A 25,509-nucleotide genomic window follows, 5' to 3' on the forward strand; every position below is an offset into this window, starting at 1 on the left:
CAAACTAATGTGAACCTTAAAGGTGAGGATTCAGTCTGGGAATTGTTTCTAACTTTCTATGAACTGGTTCATCTATCCCTAATTATGAACTACAAGAATAAGCAGCTTAAGTCTATGAGCAAAGCCTGCAATTGTTTCATTATAGCCTCAGTAGTTTGTGAGGCTGTAGGGATAGCTTATTTAATTCTGTTAATTAGAACAATACTGAAATTGTTATACAAACTTTTATTTAATTGTAAATGTAGCACGCTAGGCTGTCTTAGGCATTGCTGGCAATGTCTCACCACTGCGCAAGCTATGCTCATCTAGAACACTGGAATTAAATGTTTTTAGGACTAAGAATCTTGATGTTGAAGGCTGAGCTTTCTTAATATTAGGACCTCACTTATGTAATTGGCTATTTTTAAGCAGGAGCCTGGCCCCTTTTAGGCCAGGTCTTAGGGTGACCAGATGTCCTGATATTTAGGTGTTTGTCACGCATCCCAACCGATCTGTGGTTGGGACGCAATTTGTCCCGAGATTTTGTTCTGCCAGCAGCACTCGCCTTATTTATTTATTTATTTGCTACTCCGCCGGCAGCACTCGCCATTTGTTTTTGCTCTGCCGGCAGAGACCCCTCTGGTCCCCATGTGTCCCGATATTTTCTCCCCCTCCTCTGGTCATCCTATCTATACTACAAAGTTTTGTCAGCATGGCTGTGTCAGTTGGGGGTGAACAAAAACACTTCTTCCTGGCAAACCCCCAGTGTAGATGCAGATATGCCAACAGAAGAGGGCTTCTGTCAGAATAGCTATTGTCAATTGGGGAGGTGGTGTTACTCAGCTGGCCAAAGTCCTCTTTCTGTTAGCATACACAGTGTTTATGCTAGTGGGCTCTGCCAGTACAGCTATACCGGTATAGTGTAGACTTGCCCTTAGAAACAGATGCAGGGTGCATCTCTTTGTCAAGACCTTGCCAACTAATTTAAACCTAGTTTCATAGGTGACTGGTAAAGCTGCAGGCAGCAGGAGTGAGTATGATGTCTGAGCCCTCAAGCCTTGTAAGGTGCCCAGATACCACGATGATGGGCACAAAATTACTATTTTAAGGCAAAATGTAGTCAATAAGCTGGATTCAACTAGGTAATGCAAAATCTGCCTGGGGGTAGGGGTTGTTGGTTACAGAAAGTAGTTGCAATCTTCCAGTGATGAGGGCAGAACTGAGCTTGTACATGGTGCTGGTTGAGGAGGAGGCATAACCAAGACAGGGTCCTTAGAGAACCTCTGTTATAAACTAAAGACCTCTGCTCCATGCCTCTTCCTCCCAAAGTATGAGCACTGGGGAAGGAATATGGGGAACTGCTATCAGAGACTCCCTTTGTGCTGTACTTGTATTTGAGGATACAAATGATTTGTTATCAAGTGATAAATGTGTGGGATCCATGAATTGTTTACAATGCTAGAACAGTTTGTGCCTGGGTTTCTAATCTTGCGCACACCTTTACTATGATTCTGCACAAGTATCCAGTATATGGGTGTATAGGTTTCCAAAACAGCATCTAAATAGCAAATTGTATGTGCAAATAAAATACCTATGTTGCGCATGCAGTTTTGGTAATTGCACATGTAAATGAAGGAAATAATTCCATGCCTGCAGTTCTGAAACTCAGGTCCTCTTAGTGGTGAATCACATAGTGGGTGAGGGAAAGAGCTACCTGTAGGAATGGCATCATAAAGCAATAAGTACTGTACTCCTGATCAGGGCCGCCCAGAGAATTCAGGGGGCCTGGGAATTGCCGCTGAAGACCCGGCACTTCGGCAGCAGGTCCCTGGTCAGAAGGACCCCCTGCCATGGGTTTTCAGGGCACTTCGGCGGCGGTCCCAGGGCAGAAGAACCCCCTGCCGCCGAATTGCCGACGACAACCGGGAGCAGAAGAAGCTCCAGGGGCCCGGGCCCCATGAGAGTTTTCTAGGGGCCCCAGAGTGAGTGAAGGACCCCACTCCAAGGGGCCCCCAAAAACTCTCATGGGGGGCCCCTGCGGGGCCCAGGGCCTGGGGCAAATTGCCCCTCTTGCCCCCCCACTCTGGGTGGCCCTGCTCCTGATTGTTGCATTGTCCTTCCCTGAGCTATTGGTTTTTGGAACACTGCTGTTAAGGTCATGGACAAAGTTGGCAGCACTCAGCACTTTCTGGAAGGGTAGATGCTGATGACTTTTGCAGAACTACTTTCATTTAAGATTTTTTTCCCTCCATTTCTACCTACTTAGAAGTGTCTAGGCTGGTTTGACAGCTGCTATACAGCCTTGAAAATGAACAGCATGTGGTGCACCAAGGTCAGCCTGGAGACAGCTGTCTTGTTGCTTTCATAACTGTTGGTTATTTTGTTCAGTCAAACTGGTATAATGAAATTGGCTGCTATGAGCTCTGAGAAGGAAGAAAACAACCCTTTCAAACAAAGTAGAGTGGAGGCTAGCATCAGAGGTGAGGACTACTAACAGACTGAAACTCCTCTAGCCTCTGGCAATAGATATGCCAAAAAACTTGATGGTTATTGTGGGCTAGTGACTTACCCAAATCAGACTGATTTTGTAGGTAGCATATTTTTTCTAGCTAACTTGATTTAATGCCTGTGAAAAGTGAGTATCTGCTTTTCTGGTTCTCTTATCTCTCTCTCCCCACCTGTTTTTAAAACATTATGCATGATGTTTCAAATTCATAATTAGTAAGGGACATCATGTGTTTACAGCAAGAACATAGGTGATGGCTGCATTATAAATACATAGATTTGCATTGCATTGTGAAAACGTAAGGGATTCACTTAATTAATACACACAACCACAATTACTATGCACTTCTCATGCTAAGGTTACAACATTAGCCATCCAACAAAACAGTAAAAAGTTACACAATGCAGACTGGTGTTATCAGGAGCAAGTAGTGCCTTCCTGAAGCAGATATTTTTACTTTTTAAAATATAACTCATGTCCAAAGTGTGAATGGTGATGAAAAGTTGGTATTTTTTTTTCTCCGGGTTTTAGAGCAGATCATTTATGTATTTAATTTCTGATTTCAAACCAGACTTCCTAAGTGACTGAATGTGCCTCAGGGTGCAGCCAGTATTTTAGATTTAATCTCCTTTGGTTTTGCTATGAGTTGTTTTTACTTTTGTTTCAGGCAGGATTCCAGTATTTTAAGCTACTACTGGTGCATAACATCATATACCTAGGGCTCTTCGGTTTTGGTTATTTTATTTATTTTTCCTGGGAATTTATCAGTGTTTATTACTATAACAACAAAAAGAGCTGAAAATTGGTGCAAAAAACTATTAATTTTTCAGGGTAAATATTAGGGGTTATTTTGGTGGATGGAAGGATGGGCAAAAAGTATTCAATAGATTAATGCTTTGATGAATGGAATTCCATGTGGTTTGCTGCAGAACTAAAACAGAACTCAAAACATAATGCCATCTCTGAGTTTAAGAAAACAATATATCTCTAATTCCCAAATAAAACTTTTCATTTTAATAAATAGTTTACTGTTATAGACTTTGAACTATTAGTCTATAAATATTTACATTTAATTGGGCACAATATTTTAAAATATTTATAAATACTCACTATTTTATGTGAAGTCCTCCAGTGTAATTTCCAAAAGTCCTGCGTAGCGTAGGCTTATAGCAGTCTTTTTAAGGAGTCTTTTCCAAGGCCCATTCTCCTACTGTCTTGGATGTAGTTGAATTTCAAAAATACTCTCTAAACATCAGTTGAGCAAGGTGGGACACCGAGGATGCAAGAGGCAGCACAGCTCAAAGTTGGAAAATCAGTGGGGTGGATTTTCCAGAATTCAAGAGAAATGATGGAGTGGTTGTCCAGGGAAAGCATTGCTATGTAGGCGCAGAATTCACTTTCCAGTTTTTAACTTTCTTCGTTAGAAACCCCAAAGGAGGAGATTATATGAGCATACTTTTTAAATTTATCAGCTGAGGCCACACTTTTACAATGAGGGTCAAACATCACAATGGCTTTCCAGAATGATTCACCACTGTGTAAAGCTTCAGGGGATATAGTGTGAATGACAGTAGCTTTCCACTTCTTTGATGGCTCTTCGTAAAAACGTATGAAAGCTTTTGCGAGGTTGTCCTGCTCAGTGACTGGCAACATAGACATGAAAAGATTTGTTTTTTCTGGAATCTCCCCAGATGTGCTTTTGTGAGAAAGTTCTGCAGAGATATTGTTAACCAGAATGCCAAACACCTCTGTATTAGAAAATGTGCCATCTGTTAAAGAATTGGAATCCAATTCCTTCAGTGCTTCATGTAGTGGTTGAAATGTTTCAATCAGGAATTTGAGTTTTGTGCAGAGGCTCTGCCTAATTTCTTGAATAGCTGCTTGAGATTTCAGCTTTTTGGCTTTTGCATTGTTGAACTCTTTGTGGTCTAAAAGTCATGTTAAGACTCCCAATGCCTTCTGAACACACTGTACAGCCAAATACATACTAAACTATCCTGTCGGTACAACTGCAACTGGAATGCTGCCTTCAAACGCGATCTCTTTGCAAACATCATAGAAGTGGGGGGGAGGGGTTGTTTTCCCACTTGAATGCTTGAAAATATCTAGCATCTATTACAAAGTTTTTCAAATCATCCATTTTGGGAACACCTGTTGTATGAAAGACAGAAACCTGCAGCAGGTGAGCTAGGCAAGACAAAACAAAGCAATTCAGATTTTTTTTGTTCCGCTTTACATTTTGTGTGAACTTCATGCAGTAAGAAACAGAGTTGGAATTCACTGTTGCCACATACTTCCAAGTAAGTGCATGTTCATTTAAAGTTTTACTGACACAAGCTGACCTTTACAAACTCCAAATCTGCCAAAATGAGTGCAGGGTTCCCTACAACAAAATCAAAAAATGAAAACAAAATCACCAGGGCAGGTTGGTCGAAAACATTTGGTGATTTGTCAAAAATCAAAGAACTGACTATATTTCTGGCCAATCTCTTTAATTTTGTTGGTCCGAGCAATATCATTCTCTTGGTCAGATTGAATTTGGCAAGGATTTTGCAGTTGGACAGAAATTTTGTACAAAGTTCCCCAAAGGACCATTACCAAGGCCTAGCAGCTTCCATGAAAAACAGAGGGCATGTACAAATTCACTTACTACATCATGTTGATCTTGCTCTTTCTGCTGTGCCCTCATGAATGCTGATTCCAATGTTTGCTTGCTTTGTTTTTGCTTTCTTGTTTTAGTTTTAAGTGTTGTTTGCTCTGCAAATGTTCTTTAATCTGGTTGGCCTGAATGTCAACTTAGATGCCACACTGTTTGCAGCACATACACTGCAACTTCATCCTTTTCTCCTGTTTTTTTTATTTTAAACTTTCAAATACTTCCTTATGTTCTAAAACTTATTCTGATACAGATTTTCATTTTTTCCCCCATTTTAGTGTCAAATCTTTAAACCGTTATTTGCTAACAGCTTGAAATGTGTATGTGGGCATTAGATTCATCAGTCAGTTCAGATGTGCATGCACTTCAGAGCTTGCGTGCATGCCTGTTTGTTTGTGTGTATCTTCTAGACTAATACATAGCCTTACTTCAACACACAACTTTGCATATACACATAGACTAATGTATTATCGTAAAACCTATATCTCATGCAATGTATTATATTTTCCTAATAAAACAAGTTATTTTTAATATAATTGAATGAATGATAAAAAGGTAGGGTGAAAATTGTGGGGGCAAAAAACTAATAATACTTGTAAAAACCTAGAAGTTTTTTTTGGTAAAAATGTGTTTAAACTGAAAATGATGGGGCTTACCCATCCTTACTGACATGTTCCTGTAGCAATACTCAAATTTGGTGCTCTGCTAATGCTGGGTCTTGAATTGTGGGGCTATATTTGTTTATACCATACTTGAACTTGCACTGGTGCTGGAATGGAAAAGAAGGGGGACACAAGGGGAGAATGTCATTATTTGTCCTCATTTGAATATAACATGGTAAGAGCTTGATTCTGCTCCTGTTGAAGTTGATAACTAAACTTCCATGGGAGCAGGAACTAGCCTCAAGCTTTTGAAAGGTTCTTTGGCTATAAAGCCTGATTGGTGTTTGCTTGTTTGTTAAACTGTGAATTTCCGATATAGTGCTCCAATGCCAGAGACATAGAGTAGGTTTCTTTTGCTGTGTTTGTGCAGCAGGAAGTAGATGTCTTGGTTTCAGAAAGACACTCAAGAGAATCCTTTGGAAGAGTTATTGAGAGGCTGCTTGGAGCAAGCTGCTAGAATGGAATCTTGTCTTAAACAGATTAAACGAGGCATTGTTCCCTCGTATTACAGAGGGATTTAACCTACACTTATGCTGTTAAAACTTCTTTTTATTTGGATCTGCAAATGTGAAGTTAATTTGACCTACCAGAACAACAGAAAACTAATTGCAGTTAGTTCTTAAAGTACATTGTGGTTTTTCAACTCGGACATTTTGCATAGAAGGTTAGAAGCCTGATTTCACAGGGTGCTGAACACATTCAACCTCCAGTGACTCAGGAAGTGTTCAGTGCCTTGCAGCCATGACTTTTTCACAAAACCTTTAGAATTAGAGGCAGCAACTCTTTTCTTGGTGGGTGGGAAGGGTCATAAATTGAAGGAGACCTATGTACTTGGAGTACTCCTTTTAATCACCTATTTCAGAAACATCTGTACCTTAAAAAGCATCTTAATTTTTGTGAGATGATGTAGAGAGAAATGAAGGAAGAACTCTGGCAGCCTGGTAGGACATGCTTAATTGAGGGAGAAATTGAATGAGAGGGGAAATGCAGTTGTTGACAGTACCGAATGTGGGGTGATGGTTTAAAAAAATACATGGGAATTACAAGAGATCAACTTTCATTAACATCACTACAAGAAAGGCTAAGCAGTAGTGGGACAAAAGTAATGTGTGGCTGTCACCCAAGAAAAGGCATGTTCCTTCAATTTGTATTAGATATAAAGTCTAATCTGAGATGTGAGACTGGGCAATTTTATGTTTGTTTCTGTCTGCTGGTCAAGAGAGTGCTAAATAACAAATGCTTCTTGGCTAACTATGTCCACATAGGCATTGTCTTGACAAGAAAAGTGGTTGAGTTTAGCTAACGTGCTAGTTAAACTCATTAGTCTCTTGAAAATGGTATTTAGGAGCCTGTAACTTAGATGGTTTTTGAAAATTTTGCACCAGTTACTTGGTCAAACTGTAGCTTAAGCTTCTTTCTGGGCTAGAACATGAGCTAAAACCAAGCTAATTGTGTTACTCTGTGGCTACAGTAGGAAGTCTACCCTACAAAGTTTTGTTGGCCTAGCTATGTTGGTCAGCAGTGTGTGGGGGGGGAACCTCTCTCTTAGCAGACGTTGCTAGGGCAGCGAAACCCCAAGTGTAAAGTTGTTTGGGAAGGTGATATAACTATACCAACAGAAAAATTCCTCCTGTTGCATAACCTGCATTTACACTAAAGGCTCTGCAAAGCATTGATAGAGTAGACAAGGCCTAAGGCCCTTCTATTCAAGACAAAGCCATAGTGAGGAAAAATATTTACAGCTTGTTATGGAGAGAGAGAGAGAATTCTATCCTATTGGGTAGCTGTAAAGAAGCTGTGCTTTAGGAAGAGTGCCCTGTGTATTGGAAGACCTTCCCTCTCTCTGCCCTCCCCCCCCCCAAAAAAAAAAGTTCCCAGTCTTAAAGATCCAGTTTTAAAAGGCAACGTTTCTGTTCTTTTACTGTGCTAGACCAGATCAGCCAGAGCAAGGAACAAATATGTTCCTTGTTAAACAGCTAACAAAATTATCCAAAGCACAGGACTTGGTGGTGATGAGGGGCATGAGCTGCCCAGCCGTCTGTTAGGAAAATAACACAGCAAGGCACAGATTATCCAATAAGTTCTTGGAATGTATTGGAGATAGGGGTGAAAGTAACTTACAGGACTCAGCGGTACTGCCGGAGTCCTGAGGCCCGCATCCAGAAGAGGAGTGGCCTCTCACGATTTAAAGGCCCTGGGGCACCAGCTGTGGCTGGGAGACCCAGGGCCTTTAAATCAACCAGAGGCTCCTGGCTGAAGAGGTGGCTGGGAGCCCCTGGGGCTCAGGGGCAAATTAAAAGGCCCAGGGCTCTGGCTGCTGGTGGAACCCCGAGCCTTGTGGGGCTGGGGCAGGGATTTAAAGGGCCCAGAGCTCCTGCTGCTGAGGGGAGCCCCGAGCTCTTTAAATCCTGGCCCCAGCCCGGCCACCAGAGCCGTGGCCAGAATTCAAAGGGCTCTGGGCTGGCTGCAGCCCCGGGGAGCTCTGAGCCCTTTAAATCCCGGCCCCTGCTCGGCCGCCAGAGCCGTGGCCGGGATTCAAAGGGCTCTGGGCTGTCCACAACCATGGGGAGCTCTGAGCCCTTTAAATCCTAGCCCAGCCCGGCCACCGGAGCCGCAGCCGGGATTTAAAGTGTTCTGGGCTGCCTGCAGCGGCGGGGAGCTCTGAGCCCTTTCAGTCTCATCCGTGGCCGGGATTTAAAGGGCTCTGGGTTGCCCGATTTGATAGGGACAGTCCCGATATTTGGGGCTTTGTAATAGGTGTCTATATAAGACACCCAACTCCTGTCCCATGTTTTCATACTTACTGTCTGTCACCCTACATGGAAAGTAAGTCTAAAGGGAAAAACAGTAGAAGACAGTTGGCAGTTTTTCAAAGAGACATTAAGGGCACAAGAGCAAACTATCCAAATGCATAGGAAAGATAGTCAGTATGGGAAGAGACCACCCTGGATTAACCAGTAGATCTTCAATGATCCAAAAATAAAAAATGAGTCCTACAAAAAGCGGAAACTAGGTCAAATTAGAAGGATGAATATAAACAAATAACACAAGTATGTTGGGACAGAATTAGAAAGGCCACGGCACAAAATGAGATCAAACTAGCTAGACACAAAGGGTAACAAGAAAACATTCTACAAATATGTTAGAAGTAAAAGGAAGACCAAGGCCTGGTCTACACTACGCGTTTATACCAATCTTAGCAGCATTAAACCGATTTAACGCTGCACCCATCCACACAACAAGGCCCTTTATATCGATATAAAGGGCTCTTTAAACCGGTTTCTGTACTCCTCCTCGACGAGAGGAGTAGCGCTGAAATCGGTATTACCATATCAGATTAGGGTTAGTGTGGCCGCAAATAGACAGTATTGGCCTCCGGGCGGTATCCCACAGTGCACCACTGTGACCGCTCTGGAAAGCAATCTGAACTCGGATGCTCTGGCCAGGTAGACAAGAAAAGCCCTGCGAACTTTTGAATTGCATTTCCTGTTTGCCCAGTGTAGAGCTCTGATCAGCACGGGTGGCGATGCAGTCCCAAATCCTAAAAGAGCTCCAGCATGAATCGTACGGGAGATACTGGATCTGATTGCTGTATGGGGAGACAAATCTGTTCTATCAGAGCTCCGTTCCAGAAGATGAAATGCCAAAGCATTTGAAAAAAATCTCCAGGCTATGATGCAGAGTCCACAGCACAGTGCTGTGTGACAAGCGTAACGGAAAGCCAAAGAATCAAATGGACGCTCATGGAGGAAGGGAGGGAGGACTGAGGACTCCAGCTGTCCCACAGTCCCCGCAGTCTCCGAAAAGCATTTTGATTCTTGGCTGAGCTCCCAGTGCCTGTAGGGTCAAACACGTTGTCTGGGGTGGTTCAGAGTATATCTCGTTAATTTATTCCCCCTCCCCCCCGGAGAAAGAAAAGGGAAAAAATTGTTTGACTTTTTTCAGTGTCACCATATGTCTACTGCATGCTGCTGGTAGACACGGTGCTGGGGTAATGAAAAGCAGCATCCTCTCCCCTCCCTTCCCCGGTGGCAGATGGTACAGTGCAGTAGGACTGGTAACCGTCCTTGTCATCAGCCCGTGAGTGCTCCTGGCTGGCCTCAGGTGAGGTTGGCCGGGTGCGCCTGGGTAAAAATAGGAATGACTCCTGGTTATTCATGGCAGAAGGTACAGAACGGCTGGTAACAGTCCTCATCATAGCAACTGGGGGCTGAACTCCATCAGCCCCCCCCTTTCATGTCTAAAGAAAAGATTCTGTACTGCCTGGACTATCATAGCAGCTGGAGGCTGCCTCCCCCTCATTTTATCTCACTAAAAAGTCAGTGGTGCTTATTCCTGCATTCTTTATTACTTCATCACACAAATGGGGGGACCCTGCAATGGTAGCCCAGAAGGGTTGGGGGAGGAGGGAAGCAACGGGTGTTGTTGTTGCACGGACACCCCCTAGAATGGCATGCAGCTCATCATTTCTGTGGGATCTGACACGGAGCGGCTGTGCTCTCTGGTTCTCTGATGCACTGGTTCTCTAGTACACTTGCCCCATATTCTAGGCAGGACTCGCTCTATTTTTAGATACAACATAAAGGAGGAAATGACCCGGGGGGTCATTCCCATTTTTGTCTTTGCGCCCCTGGCCGACCTCAGCAAAGGTCAGCTATGAGAAGAGTTAGAAATCCACTATGGGGATGACAGCAGCATGACAGCAGCAGACGGTACAGAACGACTGATAACCGTCATCTCATCGCCAATTTATAATGGCACAGCAGACGGTACAGAATGACTGGTAACCATCTCTGCTACCTTGCAAAGGCAAATGAATGCTGCTGTGTAGCGCTGCAGTACCGCCTCTGTCAGCGGCATCCAGTACACATACGGTGACAGTGACAAAAGGCAAAACAGGCTCCATGGTTGCCATGCTATGGCGTTTCCCAGGGCAATCCAGGGAAAAGGCGCGAAATGATTGTCTGCCGTTGCTTTCCCGGAGGAAGGAATGAGTGACGACATTTTTTTACCCAGAATCATCTGCTACACTGTTTTTGCGCCATCATGCATTGGGATCTCAACTCAGAATTCCAATGGGCGTGGGCGACTGCGGGAACTACGGGATAGCTACTCACAGTGCAACGCTCCAGAAATCGATGATAGCCTCGGTACATGGACGCACATCACCGAATTATTGTGCTTTGTGTGGCCGCGTGCATTCGACTTCATACAATCTGTTTTACAAAACTGGTTTATTTAAAGTCAGAATTGTCCGTTACAGCTATTCCCCTATTCCATTTTGTTTCCCCAGACTCCATTTTGTTTTCTGTTCTCCTGTGGCCGCCCTTCCCTGGCTGTTAAATTGTTTACCAGGGCCACTGCCCTTCTCAAAGGGAGGGCCCCTTAAGTTGTTTAACAAGAGCCATTGCCCTTCTCAAAGGGATGGCCACTTGTGCTGCATGCTAAGTGGGACCACTGCCCTTTTCAAAGGGTTAGTCCTGTTATCACCTCGTTGAACCTGGGCTTGGTGTAGGGTAGGCAATGTCCAGAGCTGCAAGGCCTATTGTGGTTTTAAGATCTTGGGCATGAGTCATAGTCTCATGTGCTCTTGAGTCACCTATTGCACAGGACTATGTCCAGGCATGTCTCTGGGCTTACCTTCAGTTTTTCCCCTGTGCCCCCTCCCCTGTGACAGAGGGAGCCTATCAGGATTACTGGTGGGAAACTGCCCAAGTTTGCCTTTAAAACCAGACATTTTTGAAACACACCTCAGAAAGGTTCCTGCATTGCTGCCTGGTCTGATCAGCCAGGGGTTCTGGGGGGTCCTTTCTCCGCTCTCGTTTTATTTTTGAGCGTACCCCCGTTTTTGAAACCCCCCCCACGAAGAACGAATTGCTACCTGAGAGATCTCCTGATTATTGAGACTGTACCGAACCCTCCTTGCCTCTTCTGATGTTGCTGCTGCTTCTGCCTTTGCTGCTGCCTTGGAGACTGGTAAGAATCCCTCTGTAAAACTTTCTATACTTTTATTTTATTATTTTAGCTGCTGGCTCTGTTTCCCCAGCACACAGACTCAAGCTAAACCTTGGTCTGTGTCTTAAAACCTCTCTTAAACTACAGGGCTCTTTGCCACTGCTAAGCTCTGCTCCTGTGGGCTTTGCCTTGGGGCTCTCTGCTTTCAGCTGTATCCACCGCTGTAGCCACCATCCCTTGGCTTCCTTGGGAGCTGGGTCCTGGATACATACCACTCTGCCCTCTGTAACCTCCCCATAGCATAAGGTGCATCATAGGTCTTGTTTTTTTTTTTAATTTAATAAGTCATAGTTTGTTAAGATTGTAGAGCTTGTAAGTTTTTCTGATATATTTGTTGTGTTGCCTAATTGTTGGTTAAGATAAGTTTAGAAAATCATTGCCTGGTTGTATTCTGTAGCTGCTTGTCATTTTATATAAGTTTGATTAAGTTAGGGGATAGATAAGGTTTTTACTATTTGAATTTGTCTTCCCACTGCCCCAATCCCCCCCCACCCCCGAGCTCCCCAGTCACTCATTGCAGTCTCTCTGCTGTTTAAACTTGCAGCCTGTCTGCTCTCTGTGTCTCCCTGAGTTTAAATCTCCCTCTGTAGCGCCTCTATCTTTGGTTTCTGCTCCACCACGTGCTCCTCTTCCCCCATCCCCTAACCTCATTCCTCTACCACTGCCTTTCTCTTTCTCTCTCTCTTTTAATCCCTTCCCCCACGTGTTCACCCCGCTCCTACTGCTGCCAAACCTCAATTGTATTACTGAAGTCTAGCATAAAACCCCATTGGTTACCCTTTTTCTCTCACACACACCTCACATTTTATATTTACACCACTGTGACACATTTTTACCTAGAGTTGTTGGTTATTTAACACATTTTACCCATAACTGTTAGTTGGTTATATGCTGCTGTGACACCCTTTACCTAGAAATTGTTAGCTACCTGTTACATTTATACTTCAGTGTTAGTTGGTTACCAACTGTATTGTACCCCACTGTATTGTACCCCACTATTGAAACCCCCTATACTATACAAAAAGAACTCCCTCCCCAATTGCCTACCTTAACAAACCCCATACCCCTCACTATTAAATTTTCCCTGTTTTTTGCATTTTCTTAATAAAGTTTATTTTGCACCCCACCTGTGTGGTAATTGCTCCCCAAGATCCCATATACCTGCAGGCAGGGACAAGAATAATCCTGTAGTGTAGACATACCCCAAGGATAAGGTAGGCCCGTTACTCAATAGGGGAGGGAGGAAACAATGACAGAAAATGTGGAAATGGCAAAGGTGATTAATGACTTCTTTGTTTTGGTTTTCACCAAGAAGGTTGGGGGTGATTGGACATCTTAGTGTAGTGAATGCCACTGAAAATGAGGTAGGATTGGGAAAGAGCAAGTTAAAAATGACTTGGACAAATTAGATGTCTTCAAGTCACCAGGGCCTGATGAAATGCATCCTTGAATACTCAAGGAGCTGACTGAGGAAATATTTGAGCCATTAGTGATTTATCTTTGAAAAGTCATGGAAGATGGGAGGGATTCCAGAAGACTGGAAAAGGGTGAATATAGTGCTCATCTATAAAAAGGGAAATAAGGACAACTCAGAATTACAGACCAGTCAGATTAACTTCTGTACCTAGAAAGATAATGGAGCAAATAATTAAGTAATCAGTTTACAAACATCTGGAAGATAATAAGGTGATACATAACAATCAGCATTGATTTGTCAAGAACAAATCATGTCAAACCAACTTGTTACCCTGTCAAAGAAAGCTATCAAGCCTTGTGGATGGGAGAGGGGGAGAAGCGGTAGACGTGGTATATCTTGACTTTAGTAAAGCTTTTGATACTGTCTCGCATGACCGTCTCATAAACAAACTAGGGAAATGCAGCCTAGACGGAGCTACTATAAGGTGGGTGCAAAACTGATTGGAAAAACATTCCCAGTGCGTAGTTATCAGTGGTTCACAGTCATGCTGGAAGGACATAATGAGTGAGGCCCCACAGGAATCAGTTCTGGGTCCGGTTCAGTTTAATATCTTCATCAGTGATTTAGATATTGGCATACAGAGTACACTTATAAAGGTTGTGGATAATACCAAGCTGGGCAGGGTGGCAAGTGCTTTGGAGGATAAGATTAAAATTCAAAATGATCTAGACAAACTGGAGAAATGATCTGAAGTAAATAGGATGACATTCAATAAGGACAAATGCAAAGTACTCCATTTAGGAAGGAACAATCAGTTGCACACATGCAAAATGGGAAATGACTGCCTAGGAAGGGAGTACTTTGGAAAGAGATCTGGAGGTCCTAGTGAACCACAAGATAAATGAGTCAACAGTGTAATGCTGTCGCAAAAAAAGCCATCATCATTCTGGGATGTATTAGCAGGAATGTTGTAAGCAAGACAAACAAAGTAATTCTTCTGCTCTACTCTGATTAGGCACTGATTAGGCCTTAACTGGGATATTGTGTCCAGTTCTAGATGCCACATTTCAGGAAGAATGTGGACAAATTGGAGAATCCAGAGAAGAGCCACAAAAATGATTAAAGGTCTAGAAAACATAACTTATGAGGGAAGACTGAAAAAATTGGGTTTGTTTAATCTGGAAAAGAGAAGACTGAAAGGGGACATGATAACCGTTGTCAAGTATGTAAAAGATTGTTAGAAGGAGGAGTAAGAAAACTTGTTGTTTTTTTAACCTCTGGGGATAGGACAAGAAGCAATGGGCTTAAATTGCAACAAGGGAGGTTTAGGTTGGGCATCAGGAAAAACTTCCTAATTGTCAGGGTGGTTAAGCACTGGAATAAATTGCCTAGGGAGGTTGTGGAGTCTTCATCACTGAAGATTTTTAAGAGCAGGTGAGACAAACACCTGTCAGGAATGGTCTAGATAATACTTAATCCTGCCACCAGTCCAGGGGATTGCACTAGATGACCTTACAAGGTCCTTTCCAGTTCTATGATTTCTATGTGACTGTTAAGCTTAAACCCAGAGAAAAATATCCAGACAACTAGAAACTGCATTATAGTTTTTCACAGTATTATACAGTATATTAAAATTCTTCTTTCTAAGGAAACTGTGGTACAGTTACTTACTCTTTTTTTCATTACTACCACAGTTTCCTGTAAACTGCAATCTCTCTTTGAGATTAAAAATGCACTGACTCATCACCCCTTTTTGCCATGCAGATACGGATCACCGATCTATTTTAAAAAATAGTGGATTTCTAACTCTTCTCATACTGAAAGCAGAGGCATCAGATGAAGGTGTTTTTTTTTTTTTAAAGCTTCTTTCAAGAACATGGGGGCTTGCTATTTTTAGTCTTTACTAGCTTAAATACCACTTTGATAAAAACAGGCTCAAAATGAGTACTCACAAAAAGCGAAATGAGCAGACGTCCCACTCACACCAAAACTATAGCCTGCTAATAACTGCATTTCATCCATCTGTTATGATCCAGTTTATGACATGTTTTCAGCTCATGACTGATTTGGAAAAACAACAATCGTTTACTTATTTTTGTGCCCCCTTCTTGTGTATTAAAAGAACCCCACAAACAACTCCTTCCAACCCCGATCTCCCACTCCCAACACACACTCTTGAGTAGGATGTTCCTTGCAATCTGGATTCTAATCTCTTTCTACGCTTTCTGTGTTTTGTTCTCTATTTTAGAACTTTTTAATAAAATCCATTTTTACTTTTACACTATAAGGGGCTGGAATGCTTTCAACTTTTTTTTTCTTTCAACATTTCTCCTCTTACCTTCCTTATCTAATAAAAAGTTCAAGATAAGAAACTGAACATCCTATAAATTGAAACTTGTTTAACACTTGAGTCTGATCAGAAGCAGGCCTTGCATGAGTTATACTGTGTGGCTTAATATGACTTTTGTCCCTTTCATGTGGATCTGAAGTCAGCACCTGAATTTTACAGATGGAGAAAGTGAGGCAGAGAGGGCACACTGCAGGTCAATGACAGAGCTGTGATGAGAACTCTGGAGTAGAGCTGGGCAAAATATTTTGGTCAATTTTTTTTTCAGTGAAAGGTGCAGATTCACCAACACAAAATGTTTCATGATTCATGTCCGTTTCACCAAATCATTCATCTCAATCCTCCTTTCCCCTCCCCATTCGGAAAAAGTTTAAATGTTTTGATTCAGTACTTTTGAAATGTTCAATCTGTTTGGGTTGAAATAAACTTCATTTTGTAATTACCTTCAATATTACACTTAAAATAGCAAATGCGATTTTTTTAAAAAGCTCAATTTCTGGGAAGCTTCAAAAACTCTCATTTAAAAAAAAAAAACCCACACACCTGGAAAAGTATTTTTACCTTTTCAGATGAATGTTTGAAAACCAAACATTTTTACTGGAAAAAATTTGTTTTAGAACCAGAAAAATTCAACCAAAGAGAGAATTTTCTGTTCTAACTTTCAGTTTGGTCACACAATTATTTTGTCAAAATATGATTTTAGTAAAAAAATTGGCCAGTAGAATTAAGCCTTCCCCAACTCCTGGGTGGCTATAAGTAGTAGTATAACATTATGTTTGCAGATGAGGAAGCAGAGGGACAGAGAGAAGTGATTCAGGAAGGAGCTGAGAATAGGACCTACCTGTTCTGCCTTCAGGTGAAGTCAGTAGGAATGCAGAATGGAGCCTAGGAGTCTCTACAGTGGTAATGAAGATTGATCAAGAAGAGCTGGCAAGCAGAGCTAATATTTGGCTATTTTGTGAGGTAAAGGCTCAGGTAAGTTCCAACCAAAAAAAAAAGTGCTTTTGAAATATGTATTTGTTTCACAGTGGTACATTTGTATGTCGCAGGGGTGGCTCCAGGCCCCAGCACGCCAAGCGCGTGCTTGGGGTGGCATGCCGCTGGGGGCACTCTGCCGGTCGCCGGGAGGGCGGCAGGCAGGGCTCCGGTGGACCTCCTGCAGAAGTGCCTGGGGAGGGTCCGCTGGTCCCGCGGCTTCGGTGGAGCCACGGAACCAGCGAACCCTCCGCAGGCACGCCTGTGGGAGGTCCACCGAAGCAGTGGGATCGGCGACCAGCAGAGCGCCCCCTGCGGCATGCCGCCGTGCTTGGGACAGTGAAAGGTCTAGAGCCACCCCTGGTGTGTCGTCTTATTGAAGAGACATTTGTATCCCAGTGAAGTGTGTCTTCAAGATCATAACAATTGTAGCTTTTTACTAAATATTCTAACCTCTTAATTCCTTGGGAACTAATTACTTACTACTAGAGTGGAGAAACGGGATTGTCTCATTTGTTCTCCTTGATATGAGACAATAGGAGTAAGGAGCCACTGACTTTAAACATAGCTCATCTACTCTTATTTGCAATGGTAAAATGCAGTAATTTAGTGTAAATAATGCCTAAATTTACTGTCAGTTACAAAAAAAGAACATTGAAATGTTACTTCAATCCTTTTTTGCTGCTGAGTACTCTGTTATAAGCAGTTGTGTCTTCGTTGCTTCCAAAATGTGTTTTGGATTGCATGCTTCAAAGAGAGCTTGACCTTCATTTATTTTAATCACTGCAAGGACATTTCACAGTTAGACACTGGCAAAGTTTAATCTCTACCTTTCTACCATGAAGAATAGTCATCTGGTCTTTGTACTGTAGTGAGGCAAATACAAAAGGATCAACATAATGCTTTCAGCTCTGAGTTGCATATTTGAGAGCGTTGCTGCATTCACTAACTTTTCATAATAATAGCTCTGAACGGAACTCGCACAGTATATGATCTGATTTTTTTTGCGGTACTTTATCCATAGATGAACTGCCAATTCCTCCTTTACTTTGCCAGTGAGTCTGACCTTTGATGCTTGATCAAGTAAGGATGATGATTTTTGAGAGGCTCTCTCTCTCCAGAGGAGATTTCTCTAGCATCTTATCTAATTCTATAGTACAATAGTAAGAATCAGTTTCATTACCAGTCTGTCTCATCTTCCTTGTTTTCCTCCTTTGGTCCTGTTCCCTTATCATTTGGTTAAGAGTTTTTTGTTTTGGGTTTTGCTTAGTTGTCAATGATTTAAAAACAAAGTGCCATGAATCAGTTGAACTTGCACTTTGGTTTTAATACATGTTGTCAAGGCAGTTATGTGTCACATCTTTTTGAGGTTTGTGTTTAATTGCCAGGGAGGCTCTGTAGCAGAAATTGGCTTTGTAGATGCTGGCAAATGACATCAACTTTGGCACTTGACTGTTTGCTTTCAGCTTGCCAGCCTTGCAAGCCTCATATTCGACATCTGTTGTGTGGCCTTGTGAAGATTTAAGCCCATGTTGTGTGTTCATATCTTATTTTAATGACTTAAAGGGAGCAAAAGTGAGAAGAGTGGTGATAGACACCCTCAACTGAATTGGAAAATTTCCTTGACAAACTTCTGCCAAAGAACAAAGACAGCCAGAAGTGACATTGAGTACACACTGCTTTCAGCACTGGACTTAAACAATTGTTCTGCAGTATTATCTGAAGACTACAATGTTTATCATTTGTAGATCCTTCCCGCACAGTGAGATGCCCTGATTCCAGTAGGAGTCATGGCATAATGTGTAACTGATCTGGCATGTTCCTCCAGGAGGGAGAATCATACTCAAATGACCACTGACCCTTTTTGTTCTCTTTATAAACCATCCCTAAAGATGTATGAATCTACACAGCACCATCTTCCTGGTACTTGGGTTTAAGAATGCTCCAAGCAGAGCAGGCTTGTCTTTTGGCCTTCTCCACTCACCTTTCAAATTCATAGGTCTGTACAAAGTAGAAAAATAATTAATAAGGAGTCAACAGCTTTCTGGTGAGCTCAGTTGAGATCACAAATTCCAAGTGCTAAAATTATCTTGTCAGAAGAGCTTGATTGAAGTTAGAGGAAAATGTAATAAGAACTTGGCATTCCTCTGTAGAATTGTAGCTTCAAAGCTCCATAAAATCTCTCAAATTACTGCACTACAATTCGGCTCCCCTCACAAAACCTAAAGGAGTTACTAAGCTGAAAAAACATGGCAGAGTGAATTTAATAAGCACTATTACCTAATATAAAACAGACTAATTTGTTAATTGGGTCACTGACTAAAATACTTTCAGTGGTCCCTGATCACAGTATTTTTTTTCTTTCTCCAAAAGACAACATACTGTGATCAGGGACAAGTGGTTTCAGAAGAGGTACAGAGGAAGCATGGTCTAATCTGAGACTGGCTCCGCCACTGATTAATTGAAAGACCTTAGGCAAGTGCTTGACATCTCTCTGCCTGTCACATGTAAGGGCCTGCCATCTTAACCCCCAGACAGTCTAACGAGCACAGCTGGGTCCCAACTGAGTTGCCTGTTTGGTGTCACACCCTCTTTCCCCCAGTTGGCTGAAGGGATTAGCATACCTGGCTGCTCAAAGCATTCCGCTGTGGGCTGCATTAACTTCTGCTCCTGCCATGTTCCAGTCCCTCTTTTCTGCCATGATTTCTGCCATGCTCAAGTCTCACCGCTCCCTTTTTTTCAGCCCTGTCCCAGCCTCATTCCTGCCTCAGACCCAGCCCTACTCCTGCCTTCCTTGACTCCAGGTAACCTGGTTCTGACCCTCGGCTTGGATTCCTGGCTCTGACTCTAGCTTGACGCGTGGCTTGGTGATTTTAGAGCCTCTGATTCTGACCCTCTGTGACATTTCCCCAGGGTACAATCTGGATTGTTGAATAGGTGAGTCTCCTTAATTCTCTAGCCTGAGGTGTCTTTTACACTGCTTTTGCTGTGAACAGACACCGCTCCCGGTCCTGTTCATACACAGCCACTAGCATGAAAAGTCACTCCCAGCTATGTTACATTAATGCTTTTCCAGCCATTCATGAATTACATACGCATATTCTTCAGTCTTAGCCTTGTTCCCCAGAAATGTGCAGCTTGCACTGCTCAGTATCCTCCTGGACAGTATAAGCTCATAGTAAGTCTGTCATTCCAACACTGGGTAATGATTATGCATCAGTCTTGTCATCCTATGTAGAGCTTCCCAAACACTTCAATCCAAACACACTAGTTTAGATAAACTTGTTTTGTTTCATTATTTTATTAACTACAGATAGATTCTAAGTGATAAGGCATAAAAGTCAGAATTGGTTACAGAAGAAATAAAAACACAAGCTAATACCTAAATGAACTTAAAAGCAAAATGACTTTCTCCTCATAAGCTGCAACAGTTCAGACTGGTTTTCCTTTCAGCCATGTACCCCCTCCCTCAGTTCAGAGTCCTTCAGATGTTCACTGATGTCATGAACAGCAAGATGGGTGGAAGAGAGGGTTGATGTGGAGGTCACGGTCTTATTTTTATATCCTCCTCCTCCTTCTCTTTCAGGATTACTACCTGCTGGGGCTTAGAATAGTCTCCTGTGTACGTGAGACTTGAACATTCTCTCGGATGAAATATAAATTTCTTGTTTACATCATCTCTGCCGCCTAAGCAGTTAATAGTTTCCTAACACCTGTGGTCAGTTCTTCGTTGTTTCTGAAGAGCTAGTCTGGGGGCATTCTCCAGAACCAGAACATATTTTAGTAATGTAAAGCAAAAGCTCATAATTTTGTATGTAGTGCTGTCACACACATTTTAACAGGGTAATAATATCCAGAAGATTGAGTTTTCAAATGATACCTCACAAGGCACACTTTGTACAAAATATATAACCATATGAAAGTATGAATATGGGGTACAGGGTGTCACACCCTCACCTTTGTTTCTCTGCTCCACACTCTTCCTCCTGATCACTAGGCCGGACCGCCCATGTCCTGGTTTCTACAGTGCCTGGGTTTCCCCATTGCACAATGGAGATAATGTTGCGTACCCACCTTTACAAAGCTCTTTGTGGTTCTCTGTGAAGTCCTATAAAAGTGTGGCTATATAATTTTTGATTTCCTGTGTCTTTCGTCAGGCTGGGCCTGTAATTATATCTAGTCCTGGTTGAGCTGCCTAAGACTTCATTACGCTAACCATTTGTCAGACTGTTCACTTCCTCCTGGAATTAGTGATCTCTTACTGTCTAGTTCTGAATTTATGAAATCTACTGAAGTAAATTCTGTGATGCTTTATGGAGAAGACAATAAGACTGTGATTTGAGCTACACTGTACAAGTGCACTTCTTGATATAGCTACACCAAAGTAGTGTTGGAAGGAGACTGCAACAGGTTTGGGTCAGAATTATTTAAGCTTTATAAATATATCAGAGGGATTAATATTAGGGAGGGAGAGGAATTATTTAAACTTAGTACCAATGTAGATACAAGAACGAATGGGTATAAACTGGACACTAGGAAGTTTAGACTTGAAATTAGATGAAGGTTTCTAACCATTAGAGGAGTGAAGTTCTGGAACAGCTTTCCAAGGGGAGTAGTGGGGGCAAAAGACATATCTGGCTTTAAGATTAAGCTTGATAAGTTTATGGAAGGGATGGTATGATGGGAGAGCCTAATTTTGGCAATTGATCTTTGATTATCGCCAGATAAGTATGCCCAGTGGTTGGTGATGGGATGTTGGATGGGATGGGATCTGAGTTACTGCAGAGAATTCTTTTCTGAGTGCTGGCTGGTGAGTCTTGCCCACATGCTCAGGGTTTAGCTGATCGCCATATTTGGGGTCGGGAAGGAATTTTCCTCCGGGGCAGATTGGCAGAGGCCCTGGAGGTTTTTCGCCTTCCCCTGCAGCGTGGGGCATGGGTCACTTGCTGGTGGATTCTCTGCAGCTTGAGGTCTTCAAACCACAATTTGAAGACTTCAATAACTCAGGCATAGGTTAGGGTTTGTTATAGAACTGGATGGGTAGGGTTCTGTGGCCTGCTTTGTGCAGGGGGTCGGACTAGATGATCACATTGGTCCCTTCTGACCCTTGAATCTATAAGCTATAAAAGCTATTAAAAATCCTCTAAGAATCTGGGTACAAATTCTGAAGCCTATATTTATGGAGGGCAGCTTTATTCACCAGACTATTTTGATTGAAATTATGATCCCCTTTTGTAAAGGTCCAATTTTTCCTTCCATGAGAGTCAGTGGGAACAGGATTGGTCCATAATTTTATTTTTTTACCAGTTCTTATTCTGCCGTATTATTGTTTTGAAGCCAGTGGGAGTTTGACTTAATAAAATACTAAGGAATTGGACCACTGACTTCAGTGGGGCTGCTTGTGATTACTCAAACAAGTAAGAGTTGCAGGATTGTGTTCCTATCAGTTATTCAGGATATCTCTAAATAAATTAGATACTCCTAACATTTTTCAAGCAGTGGTGACCAGTGACTGTCTGCAGGACAGTGTATTTTGCACACTTATTAAATAAATTGCATTACATTGTCCCAGATCAGAATGGAGAGTCTCAACGTGAACACCTAATTTTGACCAGAACCAGTTGATAAAAAACTTGAGTCCTGGTATTGTTAGGCTGTACTGAACAACATGCACAAATCAAAGAGATGGTTTAAGAAAAGGAGGAAGTCAGTTTTGTGTGTGAATGACCAGGTAGTTACAGTTTTATAATTGTATACATTTCTAATATAAAATTCACCAACAAATGAGGTATTTTGATCAATTATCTAGATTTTTTTCTTAAAAGTGCATGTTAAATTAGATCTGTTTTAACATCTTCGTACTTTATATAGTGCTTTGTATCTTGAAAAGTTGTACAAATAGAGACTAAACCTGCCAACAATAGTGTATTTTTATTTGCTAGTAGCCATCCTTCCTTAATTAATATATATTTTTTCCAAATAAAATTCTAAGACCAGCATAAAATAATAGATCATATCAATAACATCCTGGCACTGCATGGTACTGAGCCCCTTCTGACCAGTACTGATGCTCTCAGCTCTCACTGACAAGCATTTATAAATCATAGTGTACATGTGCTTTGAATATTTGGGATTTACCTATGTAAGTACTCCAAGCATGTTAAGGTAATTAGATGGATTCCTCAGTAACAGAAGTAAGTATGGTTAAAGTCTTTTCCTTTCACTTACATAAAGTAGGAATAATCAGGCTTTATGCATGAAATGCACCCGCAGTCCAGCGGTAGAGTTTGAGGTTGCAGTATTTGAGCAAAAATAGCGGCAGCAGTGTCTCTCTGCTCTATTTCTGCAAGAATTAAGACTACTGGATCTGTGTAACTGCAGCTCCACTAGCTGCTGACCCAACCTGCCTCCATGCTAACCTGTTTGGGGATGGGGAAACTCAACTGCTGGGCTTCTCCATCTGCAATGGACAAATACAAGGCTTAAATAAATGGTACAGGGCCCCTCTGCACTGTGGGATGTTTTACATAATCATGCTTTTAAATAATTAAATCGGAGAACAAACTTCTTCTAGAGCTGAGAAGTGAGAGCGCAAACCAAGAAATAGTGAGGAGAGAGCCTTGAAGGAGGAAAGGGAGTTATGTTAAAGGTAATCTGGCATCTATTGGAGAAGATGTGGTTTAAGTGCCTAATCAGTTAGAGGGACTCCTTTGAAATCATTTCAATATGTGAAGTACCTGTGAATGATTTTGAGGATGCTATAGAGCTGTGGAAAACTTGGTGATCTCAGTTCACATGAATTCATGGGAATCTCTTCTTGGGTCTTGATCCCCTAGACCAGTGTTTCCCAAACTTGGGATGCCGCTTGTGTAGGGAAAGCACCTGGCTGGCCGGGCCGGTTTGTTTACCTGCCCGGTCCACAGGTCTGGCCAATTGCGGAAGGGGAGCGGGCCAGCGGACATACTGGCTGTCGCTTCCAGCAGCTCCCATTGGCCTGGAGCAGTGAACTGCAGCCACTGGGAGCTGCGATCAGCCAAACCTGTGGACTCGGCAGGTAAACAAACCAGCCCGGACTGCCAGGGGCTTTCCATACACAAGCGGCGTCCCAAGTTTGGGAAACACTGCCCTATACATTTACACCCTGTAGTCTTGGCTTAATTTTCATGTTTAACTTCTCACTGCTCACAATAAAAGATGGTAGTGCTTTGCTCTGGCACCACTCTGCTACTGTTAAACTTGTCCTTCTGACTGAGCTAATGTAATGGGACAGTATGGGTGGGGTTTTGGCAAACACTGTGATACTAATTTATCAAGTGACATATTGCTGCATGTATATGCAACATGATGCTAGCTCTGAGCATGGAATTTGTATTTTAGATGGTTGTTGTAGCTTTTTGCAAAATGAACAGTTGTTATAAAATGCTCTCTCAATACTGTTGAGTTGGTGGAGTTCTAAAGAAATCCGTAAACTGATATTTTCTTATATATATACTATGTTCAAAGGTAAAATTTGTAACTATAATTTGAACAAAGCTGTAAAACATTCTCTTCTGTCTGTATAGTGCCCTGCACAAGAGAGCACTATAAAGCATGAACCTCTGTTGCTTGAGCTAAAGGATTAAATCCACCAGCTGAAAGCAGTAAAATACTCTAGAAGAGGTTAATGTGACCAGCTGTTCAAAGTGGAAGTAAGACACATCTATACTATAATAGAAACAGTGCTAGCCACAACTGTTAGCCAAGGTTTTTACTTTTAAATCTGAAAACCATAGTAAAATGGTGCTATATTGTATAGCCTGCTATGCAGCCTTTAATGTTATTTTATGAGGGGGAAAAGTCTGTATGTACATCGCTATACTGCTTAGTATTGTGTGATTTTATTTTTTTCTATGGGAAGAAATAGAAGTAAATAATAGACATGTCCTCTACTCTGCAAATTTTCAATACTGATGAAATGCCTCTAACTTCATTTTAAGTGTAAAAAGTTATTTAAGAAAATATCTATTTAATGGTTAACATTGCACACCTGCAACAAACTCTATGCAGGTGGATTCCTGCACCCACACAGAGGTGATTACAGTGGTGCTCTGTGCAGAGTAGGGGTCTGTCTGTCTGACGCTCATTGCAGGATCAGTTAAAAACTAAAATTCTCTGGCATCTTATTCTCGTCCTACTGCTGTCGTATGTCCTATTTAACTGAAGATTTCCCTGCCTCTTTTTTCTTTTGTCTGTTTTTGTTGTTATGGATCAGTTGTAAGGGAAGATGTGGACCCAGCATGCTTGAAACTGATATTGCTCATGACATTTGGGGAGCTTTTGCTTGATGCTGGCTGATGTCCCATTTATAAACATTTTGTAAAAAAAAACAAACAAAAAACAACCTCACAATAATAGGCTAGCATCCTTTTGTAGCTTGTTTTATTTAAAAATGGATAAAAGGTACTCTGTTTTTTTAGCTACACACACTCAGACTTGATCCCTGGGTTAAGCAAAGGTTTGATACATTTACAGTTAGATGGTAGAGACGGGCTAGTTAACTGGGTTGCTAGACTTGTGAAAGGAGGAAAAGAAGTCACTTGATCAGTCAGCAAGACCACATGACAAACAGCTGAAAGTAATTAGGTGGGTTGTGATGTGTTTACAGTGCTGGTTGATCTTGTATGTTACCGTATAGGCAGCATAACATCAGAGTGCAAATGGTGATTTGAGTCTAAATATACTTTTCTAAATTGCATGTTTTTTCTCCATTGAGATCCACTGTAGATGAAAACCAACTTTCTTTGCATGGATGTGGTGTTCAAGAGATCCAAACTGCATCAGCACTGGGGAACTTGTAATTAAAGTAGATCTAGAAAACTACAGAACTATTTCCTGTTAATCCCAGGTATGTAAACTCCTTTTTCTCTCAGTGATTTACATACATATTTTACTGTGTTACTTTCTGGTGCTGAT

At 42.0% G+C, this 25,509-nt stretch overlaps 1 protein-coding gene across 5 annotated transcripts in view; it reads left to right on the forward strand.

Annotated features, from left to right (window-relative positions):
- RAB27A (RAB27A, member RAS oncogene family) overlaps positions 1–25,509 on the forward strand; it is a 93,763-nt gene that overhangs the window by 15,889 nt on the left and 52,365 nt on the right. For 2 of the 5 annotated variants that reach the window (XM_050968677.1, XM_050968675.1), the window contains exon 2: positions 25,321–25,441. The exons of 1 other annotated variant lie outside the window; for it this stretch is intronic. The gene's annotated coding sequence lies outside the window, so the exon portion shown is untranslated. Of the gene's footprint in view, positions 1–2,403; positions 2,460–16,364; positions 16,558–25,320; positions 25,442–25,509 lie in introns of those variants that run through there. 2 more of the 5 variants (XM_050968676.1, XM_050968678.1) reach the window with 2 other exon arrangements.

Source organism: Gopherus flavomarginatus, chromosome 9, assembly GCF_025201925.1.
Source record: "Gopherus flavomarginatus isolate rGopFla2 chromosome 9, rGopFla2.mat.asm, whole genome shotgun sequence".
Lineage (NCBI taxonomy): Eukaryota > Metazoa > Chordata > Testudines > Testudinidae > Gopherus > Gopherus flavomarginatus.